This window comes from Bison bison, unplaced genomic scaffold (genome assembly GCF_000754665.1).
Source record: "Bison bison bison isolate TAMUID 2011002044 unplaced genomic scaffold, Bison_UMD1.0 scf7180017864181, whole genome shotgun sequence".
Taxonomy (NCBI): Eukaryota; Metazoa; Chordata; class Mammalia; order Artiodactyla; family Bovidae; genus Bison; species Bison bison.
The window spans coordinates 2,528,738-2,537,835 of NW_011494753.1; the positions used below are offsets into that span (position 1 = coordinate 2,528,738).

At 50.3% G+C, this 9,098-nt stretch overlaps 1 non-coding gene across 1 annotated transcript; it reads left to right on the top strand.

The window, feature by feature from the left end:
• Positions 1 to 8,420: 8,420 nt before the first annotated feature.
• Positions 8,421 to 8,493, top strand: TRNAG-CCC. The gene has a single exon. It is a non-coding gene; the product is annotated as a tRNA-Gly (tRNA).
• Positions 8,494 to 9,098: the final 605 nt, after the last annotated feature.

The following is a 9,098-nucleotide window of genomic DNA, read 5'->3' on the forward strand; positions in this document are numbered from 1 at the left end:
CCCCTCCCTCCCTAGGGAGGCAGCTGCCTGGGCCAGCCTGTGGACTCCTCTCGGAGCCCCCTCCCGCCCCAACCCCTGCCTGTGTGGATCCCCTAGCACACGCCTCTCTGCCCTTGCCAAGCTCTTTAGTGCCCTGCCATCAGCAGGCATCCCCTGCCTCCTGGAGCGCTGTTCTCCAGCCAGGCTGAACTTTCCTGCCCCTCAAGTTCCTCTCTGGTCCTGGGCTGCCTCTGCCATCACCCGCCAACCTTCCGTCCTTGGTGGACCCACCCGGCCGCTGCACACATCTCATCTTCCCTGGGGGCTCCTCTGGCTCCCCGGAGCTCAACTGCCTTCTCCTACTCAGGGCCTCCTGGCCTGGCTGTGAGCCTCTGTGCTTTGGCGCCCTTGGTGCTGAGCCCGGAAGCCACACCTCAGTGCCTACCCTCAGCCAACATTCATGGAACTACATCCGCTTCGCAACTGTATCCAAAGGAGAACATTGCAGCTACACTGTGGGCAGCTCCGGCTAATCTGGAGGGGTGAGGGGCGGGCTGGCCACTGAAGGAAACGCACCCACATGCCTGGGAGAGCGCATGTGGCCTTGACAAGAACATGGGGCAGGGCATCCCCTTGGGGAAGTAAGAGCAGGCAAGGTCCTCCTGGGGCATGGGCAGTGCCTGGAACTAGGAAACAGCTGAGTGGAAAGGGGCTCCCTCAAAGCTCTGTTGGGGTCCAGCCAGTCTGCATAGACTCCTGGGGAGGGCCCCTCCTCTTCTCTTCCTGTCATTTCCTTCTGGGGATCCCCATAGTCCCAAACTGACCAGAAGCCCAAGGAAGGTGGAGGGGGCCTGGGATCCCGGGGCCGGGGGAAGGTGGGGGACCCACTGGAGGAGTCCCAGAACATGGCCCCCTGTGAAGGCCTGAGCCCAGCACAGCCGACTGGATGACAAAAAGATACAGCCACAAAGGAGATAATGCCCATTGGTCAGGGAAATCAGGGCTGAGCCTGGGTCTCAGGAGGAGAAATGGGGGCCAGAGAGGAGCAGAGGCAAGAAAGGAGGTGGGGGCGGGGAGGCTGCAAGTAGAGGCTGCAGGTGGGTTGGGCATAGGAGAGGGCTAGCGGGCTGGGGAGCAGTGGGTCACCCCAAACCTCAGTGTCACAGTGGAAAGGTAGCGTTTTGAGAAGCCTAGTCCCTGGGCCAAGAACTGAACTCTCGCCAGGGTGATCCCGTGTAACATCATTCATCTTAGCAGGAGAAGGCAGGCCGTGATGCATAATTAAAGGAAGAAAGACCAGAGAGTCCCCTGGTCCCCTCGTGGTTCCACCCACGAGGAGGCTCTGAGGGGTTCCAGCCACCTTGGCCAAGTCCATGGAGAGCTTGAAAAACCCTCCAACAAACAAAAAAACCCTGAAACATCTAGAGGTGGGTCAGAGGTATGGAATGAAAAACCCTCATCCTCTGTTCCCTCCCCCCTAGGAAAACAAGCATCATACATCAAAGCAGGCTCATTTGTTAGAGATCCAATTAAACCTTACAGGCACTGTGAATTTCAGTGACTTCCTGGACTGTCCCACCTGGTAAACACCCTAAGTCAGAAAGCAAGGTCTAAACAGGTGCTGGGATGGCGGGGGTAGCGACACAGGTGCCCCAGAGAATTGCTTCCTCAGTTTACCTAGAACTGGCATGGCTGGCTAAGGTGAAGCAGAAATCCTACAGGTCCTGAGGTTCTGCCTTCTTCTTCAGCCCCTTAACCAACTTCTAGCTCCAACTGCAGACCTAGAGCTTTGGCCAGTGCCTCTACAACAGAAGGCCAGCATTTAAGGATGGTGAAGGGGTGGGGAAAAGGCACTGGGTACCCATGGGCACCCTGAGCCACTTCTCCAGCCCTGTCATCTTTGCATGGGATACCCCTGTTTATTTAAGTGACAATTGCCTGGGTTCTGTTACTTATAACTCAAAGCATCACTAACTGATCAGTTAGGCTTGGAATCCAGACAGGGCCCTGGCTGTTTCTGAGCCTCTGTGCCTCTCTGGGTGGGCTTCCCTGTGCAGCAGAAAGTTACCCTACCTCCAGGTGACTGCAGCCATGAAATTAAAAGACTCTTGCTCCTTGGAAGAAATGGAAATAATGCTTTCAAATTGTAATGCTAGAAAAGACTCTTGAGAGTCCTTTGGACAGTAATGAGATCCAACCAGTCAATCTTAAAGGAAATCAGCCCTGAATATTCACTGGAAGGACTGATGCTGAAGCTGAAGCTCCAATACTTTGGCCACCTTATGTGAAGAGCCTACTCATTGGAAAAGACCCTGATGCTGGGAAAGATTGAAAACAAGAGGAGAAGGGGACAATAGAGGATAAAATGGTTGGATGGCATCATCAACTCAATGGACATGAGTTTGAGCAAGCTCTGGGAGATGGTGATGGACAGGAAAGCCTGGGATACTGCAGTCCATGGGGTTGCAAAGAGTTGGACACCACTCAGCAACTGAACAACAACAGGCTGTTTCAGTCAACTCCAGCTGCTATAACAAAATACTGTAGGTTAGGTGATTCAGACAACAAATACGAATTTCTCAAAGTTCGGGAGGTTGGATTTCCCAGGTGGTGCAGATTCAAGATCTGGTGGGAATTCTCTTTCTGGTTTGCTGTGTCCTTATGTGGTGGAGAGAAAGAGACCTCTTATGTCTCCTCCTCTTCTTTTAAGGGCAGAGGACTTCCCTGGTGGCTCAGTTGGTAAAGAGTCTGCCTATAATGTGGGAAACCCGGGTTCAATCCCTGGGTCGGGAAGATCCCTTGGAGAAGGAAATGGCAACCCACTCCAGTACTCTTGCCTGGAAAATCCCATGGATTTTGCATGGGATAGGCTACAGTCCATGGTGTTGCAAAGAGTCAGACACGACTGAGCAACTTCACTTCACTCACTTCAATCCCATCTTGGGAGCTCCACCCATGACCTCCTCTAAACCCAATTACCTCCTACCTTTTAATACATTGAGGTTAAAGCTCCAACAGATGGATGTGGAGGAGACAAATATTCAGCCCATACAATGGAGCCATTTCAGGGACCAGATACAAGTGCATGGTGTTAGCCATGGGTGGATAAACACAGACCTTTTGCTAGTGATCACTGCTCTCTTCCATGCATGATCCCCTTTCTTCTGAAGGGGATGCGTGTTCTTTTCTGTCTTTATGCATGGGTATGTTCTCAGTCTCTTCGTCATGTCTGACTCTGTGTGACCCCATGGACTGTAGCCTGCCAGGCTCCTCAATCCATGGGATTTCCCAGACAAGAATACTAGAGTGGGTTGCCATTTCCTTCTCCAAGTGATCTTCCTGACCGAGCAATCAAACCCATATCTCTCGTGTCTCCGGCATTGGCAGGCTAATTCTTTACCACTGTGCCATCTGGGGAGCTCATGTCTTTATGAGAAGAAATGAGATGGTGACCAGGTGGGGCAGGGGTACAGATGACTGGGGGCTGACTAGCTTGAGATAGATGTGGGTGAAGTCCCAGGGCTTGAGACCAAGCCAGTTAAAGGCAGAAAACCCCACACCTTTATCCAGACTCAACTCCATCCCTTTGGGTTGGATGAGGATGGCAGGGGGCAATGAGATATCCTGGTCCCTGGTGACTCCCTCACAGTGCCCCCTACTCAATGGGCAGGCTCCACAGAAACACCTGCAGTAGGTGTTTGGGAGGGAGTGCAGCTTTTTTAGTTTGGTTGATAAAGAAGACATATGTGGCCAGAAAAGAGATTAAAATCCATTATAAAAAATTTAAATATGGTTTGTATATTATGTAATCATCATTAAAGGATGATGAACATTTTGAGTGCAACTATGGCTTCTTGGCTTCTCAAAGCCAAGAAATATTTAGGAGTAAGGTGTGAACACTGTACTTTCAAATGATTCAGGAAAAAATAGATACAGAAAGATATACAGAGAGAGAAAGAGAGGAAAGGATGGCAAAAACTCAACCACTGGTGAGTCTGCATAAAAGATGGTCATTTCACTTCTCTTTCAGGGAGAAAACTTTCAAAGTTAAGTGTTAGAGAAGAAAGCAAATGGCATTTGACCTTCTGCAGTGCCCAATGAGTTAGAGAAAGCCTGGGACACCTTGCCCTCTTGTCCTTCCTGCTACTACCAGGGACGTCTCTCACAGGCCAAGCATCACCCAGAGCCCTTCCTAATATTGAGGTGTTTATAGTGTGATGGAGAAGGATGCTTAGGATTTTAGGACGAGGATGCCGGGTGGTAGAGGTGGTCCAGCTGGGACTCCAACCCAGACAGACCCCACTCCCCTCTGCTGGCTGCATGTCCCCGCTAAGACATGGTGGGGCTAAGACTCTCTGGCTCCAGCTGCACGCTTCTCCCCATCCTCCCCCTGCAGCAGGCAGGTCTCAGATACTCACCTAGGGCAGCTGCTCTACTGGCCAGGGCCCTGGGGACACCTGCTGTGTGAGCCACCCACCAGCAGGGCTGTCCCTCTGTCCATCGGGCCTCCTCCTGGTGGATCTGTCCCTGGAGCCTCAGTGGGGCAGCAGAGGGTGCTCAAGCCAAGCCACCTGGAGACAGCTGAGAGAGGAAGCCAGGGTGCAGGAGCTGATGTGCACAGCAAGTGGAGAGAGGCGGCCACAGTGGCCTCAGAAGGAAGAACCCAAAGGATGGACAGATGGCAGCTCTTTTGTCCAAAGGTCCCGCTGCCATGCTTCTCCAGGCCTGGTCCCTCCAGGCCAATCCTACAGAAAGCATCCAGGGCCCAGCAGGCTCTGCTTAGGCATCCTCTCCTGGCTGAGGGACCACGCCTGCTCCAAGTATTGCGGGAGAGAGGCCATGAGCCGAGGGGCAGGCTGACTACACAGGAGAAAGCCCAGCCTGGCCTGATTCCTCCCCCAGGGAAGCAGCCCAGAGGTTGGGGCAGGACAGGTATGGCTGCTCCCAGAGCCCTAGATTCCAGGCAGTGGTACACTGGGAGTGGAAGGCAATAAGTGTCCACATCGCTCCATCCTGGGGTTTCTGGGACACCATATCTCCGTGGTCCCCTTAGATCCCATTGGTCCACATGGAGTCAGAGGCATGCCCAGGTCCGAGGGAGGCTGGGAAGACCAGAGACTTCATTTTCTCCTCTAATGCAGAGGCCCTGGGGAGACCCATCTGGGGTGCAGTGGATCTCTGCCAGAGTCACTCTCAGCACAACCCTCTGGGAAGTGGCCTTGGAACCATCTTTCAAACTGCTGGAATCTCTCTCCCTCTCCCAATAGACTCAGATTTCACAGGGACCGCAGGTTGTTGTGGAGATCTACCTCTCCTTGACACTGATGAAATTAGAGTTTATCTTTAAAAGGAAATAACACCTTTTTTTCTCGAAAAAAATCTTTGGTTTCCTGGAAGAAAGGAAGGGAAATTGGGCTGTAGCTTTTCAGGCCTCTGCCATGTCCTTCCCAGAGAAGGCAATGGCGACCCACTCCGGTACTCTTGCCTGGAGAATCCCATTGACGAGGAGCCTGATAGGCTGCAGTCCCTGGGGTCACGAAGAGTCGGACACGACTGAGTGACTTCACTTTCACTTTTCACTTTTATACATTGGAGAAAGAAATGGCAACCCACTCCAGTATTCTTGCCTGGAGAATCCCAGGGACGGCGGAGCCTGGTGGGCTGCCATCTATGGGGTCGCACAGAGTCGGATAAGACTGAAGCACCTTAGCAGCAGCCATGTCCTTTTGAGCTGCAGAAGATTGCGACACCATCCCGCTTCAGCATGGAAACGCCTTCACTCTTGCTCCCAGTGGCAAGTTTCATTTCCTGAAGAATGCCACAGCAATACCTCTCACCCTGTATGCTCTTGGAGAATCTTGCCACTCACCCACCAAGAGGTGTCCTCCTCTTGAAGGAGGGAGGCCTTGTGACTGCCCTGGTGCAGAGAGTCCTGTGGAAACACTGCTGTGTGACTTCTGGGTGCCAGGTTTTTTTGTTTTTTTTTTTTTGAGTGGGGGTTGCTCTGCCAGTTATTAGTTGTGGCATATGGGAACTAGTTCCCTGACCAGGGATTGAACTCAGGTCCCCTGCACTGGGGCTTCCCTGGTGGCTCAGCAGTAAAGAATCTGCCTGAAATGCAGGAGCCACAGGAGATGCAGGTTTGATCCCTAGGTCCAGAAGATCCCTTGGAGGACGGCATGGCAACACACTCCAGTGTTCTTGCTTGAAGAATCCCATGGACAGAGGAGCCTGGCAGGCTACAGTCCACAGGATCCCAAAGAGCTGGACACGACTAAAGCGACTTACCATGCATGCATGCACACACCCCTGCTTTGGGAGCGTGGTGTCTTAACTACTGAACCACCAAGGAAGTCCCAACAATAAATGTTTATTGCTATCTCGAACAACTGAGTTGCGAGGCATTTTGTTATGCAGCAGTAGCTAAGACAGTAAACAATTATCAATGACCGTCACAATGAGTATGTAGAGAAAACTGGTCTGTCATTGGAAAAGATGGCAGAAAGGAGCGAAGAAGTGATTCTTTTCATGGAGAGAATGAAGATTATTAGCAACGTTTAAGCTTTTTAAGCTTTTGAATATTTTTCAAATTTAATAGTGTTATAATAAGGATGCTCCTGAAGCCTGGAATTTTAGTGTGTGTCAGAGGGGCCAGGCTTGGGACAGTCATAGTTCTGGTCACCTTCTGGAGGAGGAGGTCGGGCTGCAAAGACCCCCAAATGGGTCAGGTGCCAGAGGTGTGGCATGGATGGGGGTCCACACAATCACCTCTCCCTGGCTTGTCAGAGGAGAGTCTGAGGCAGGGAACTCGCCACTGGGGTCTCTCCCTGACCTATGAGGGGAGTCTCAAGTCAGTCCCTAAGTCAAACACAGAAGAGGTCAAGTCCCTTGAAAATCCCACAGCTCACAAATAGAGTCCAGACCTCAGACCCAAGCCCACTATCTTGGCTTTTCCCTCACCAAGATGGAAAGAAAACCTTTTCCTTCCTTCTTTCCTCCCTCCCTCCCTTCCTTTCTCTTTACTGTACAACACAGAGAATACAACCAACATTTTATAATACTATAAATGGAGTATCTTCAAAAATTGTCAATCTCTATGTTGTCCACTTGTAACTTATATAATATTGCACATCAACTCTACCTCGATTAAAAAAAAAGAATGCAATTCACCTTGAGAATAAAAAAGTAACCAGATCACCACACATAGAGAAATACTTCAATGAATTTGATTTTTCTCATTATGGAATATTATGTTGCTTACAGGATCAAATTTTTATAAAATTTACAACAACAAGAACAACAAAAACCTTTTCCTTGAATGAGCACTAGGTCAGACATTTCTTGGTTTACAGGGACCGTGTTTATTTCACCTAACTTATTTTAGTTTCCCTGGTGGCTCAGATGGTAAAGAATCTGCCTGCAATGCAGGAGAATGGGGTTTGATCCCTGGGTTGGGAAGATCCTCTGGAGAAGGGAATGGCAACCCAGCCTACAATTTTTGCCTGGAGAATTCATGGACAGACCGTGGGGTCGAAAAGAGTCCAACACAACTGAGCGACTAACACACTTTGCTCCACAATAACCCTGAATGTAACAGCCTACAGCAACAACCCTTGATTCCATGGATCAGGAATTTCAAAAGGGCTCGGAAGAGATGGTTTGTTTCTGCACCACTGATGCTTGGGCCTTATGGCTGCTCAACCCCTTCTACACTCACATGCTGGCTTCCAGGTCAAGGTGGTAGGACATCTTACATGGAAGCTCAGGGAAGTCACACCACCTCCCTTTCATTGGGCTCCATGGATTGAAGCAGTCACCAGTGTCAAAATGTTCATGGCCATTTTTTAAAACTGCGACAACACTGCAACAATATTCTAAAGCACCTTACGATCTTGCAACAATTTCTCCCTTGAAGAGAGCTCCCACAGGCGACGTGGGTAAAGCTGCTGTAGGTAGAACTATGTGCATCACTGGGATGGTTCAGATGATGAGCCTGGCTCCCTCCCCCTCAACCCACCCACCAGTCTGGGCTGCAGTCTCTGAGTTGGGTCCTCCCACCCCGGGAGTTACTGCTTCATAATGAAGCGTGGGCTGATAAAGGTCTCTAAGGTGAGACTTCAAGGACACAGCAGAACCCATCCCCATTCACTGAGGACTCATCTGGGAGGGGCTGCATGCCCTGAGGCACTGCATATGACATAGCATTGTCCAGTGGCTGGCCCAGAGCATTGGGCATCCGTGTCCCCTTGGAAAGGAATCTTTGGAGGGCCTGTCTCCCAGTGACCTGCCAGAGCCGACGCAGATCCCTCAAAGGGCCTCCGTCAGCCGTTCCCAGTGGGAATTATTTCTGCTCTTAGAGAAACGGACTTCTGGTTGGAGATGGCAACCTCTTGGCTGCTCTCGAGCTACCTGAAATGTGATTAAAACAAATTCATGGGACTTCCCTGGTGGTCCAGTGGTTAAGACTCTACATTCCCGATGTAGAGGGCCCAGGTTCAATCTCTGGTAGGGGAACTAGATCCTGCATGCTGCAACTAAGATCCAGTGCAGCCAAATAGATAAAAATCAATACATTAAAAAAAAAAAAAAAAAAAACTAATTCATTTTCAACTTCTCCTTTCCTTTTCCTTGGGGGAAAATATTTCTTTTTTGTCACCTGAAACAATATCCCTGGTTGTGCAGTTCTCTGCTTTACACACGAAAGAAGTTTCATACTAAAGACCAAATCCAAATCCCAAACCAGAAAATTCTGGTTCAAAGACCCTCGAATAAAAACAATCAGCCCATACTACATTTGCAATATTTTAAATCAACCAGTTTAACTATAAAATCAGGTCTAATAGCTACGGACTTTCTCAATGTATGGCTTCCCTGATGGCTCAGTGATAAAGAATCCGCCTGGCAATGCAGGAGATGTGGGTTCGATCCCTGGTATGGGAAGATCCCTCAGAGAAGGAAATAGCAACCCACTCGGATATTCTTGCCTGAAGAACCCCATAGGCAGAGGGGCCTGGGGGACTACATTCCATGGGGTCGCAAAAGAGTCAGACATGACTGAGAGACTGAACAACTACTCTCGATGTACTGTCCTACATAGGAAGCCCACAATCCAGGAAACT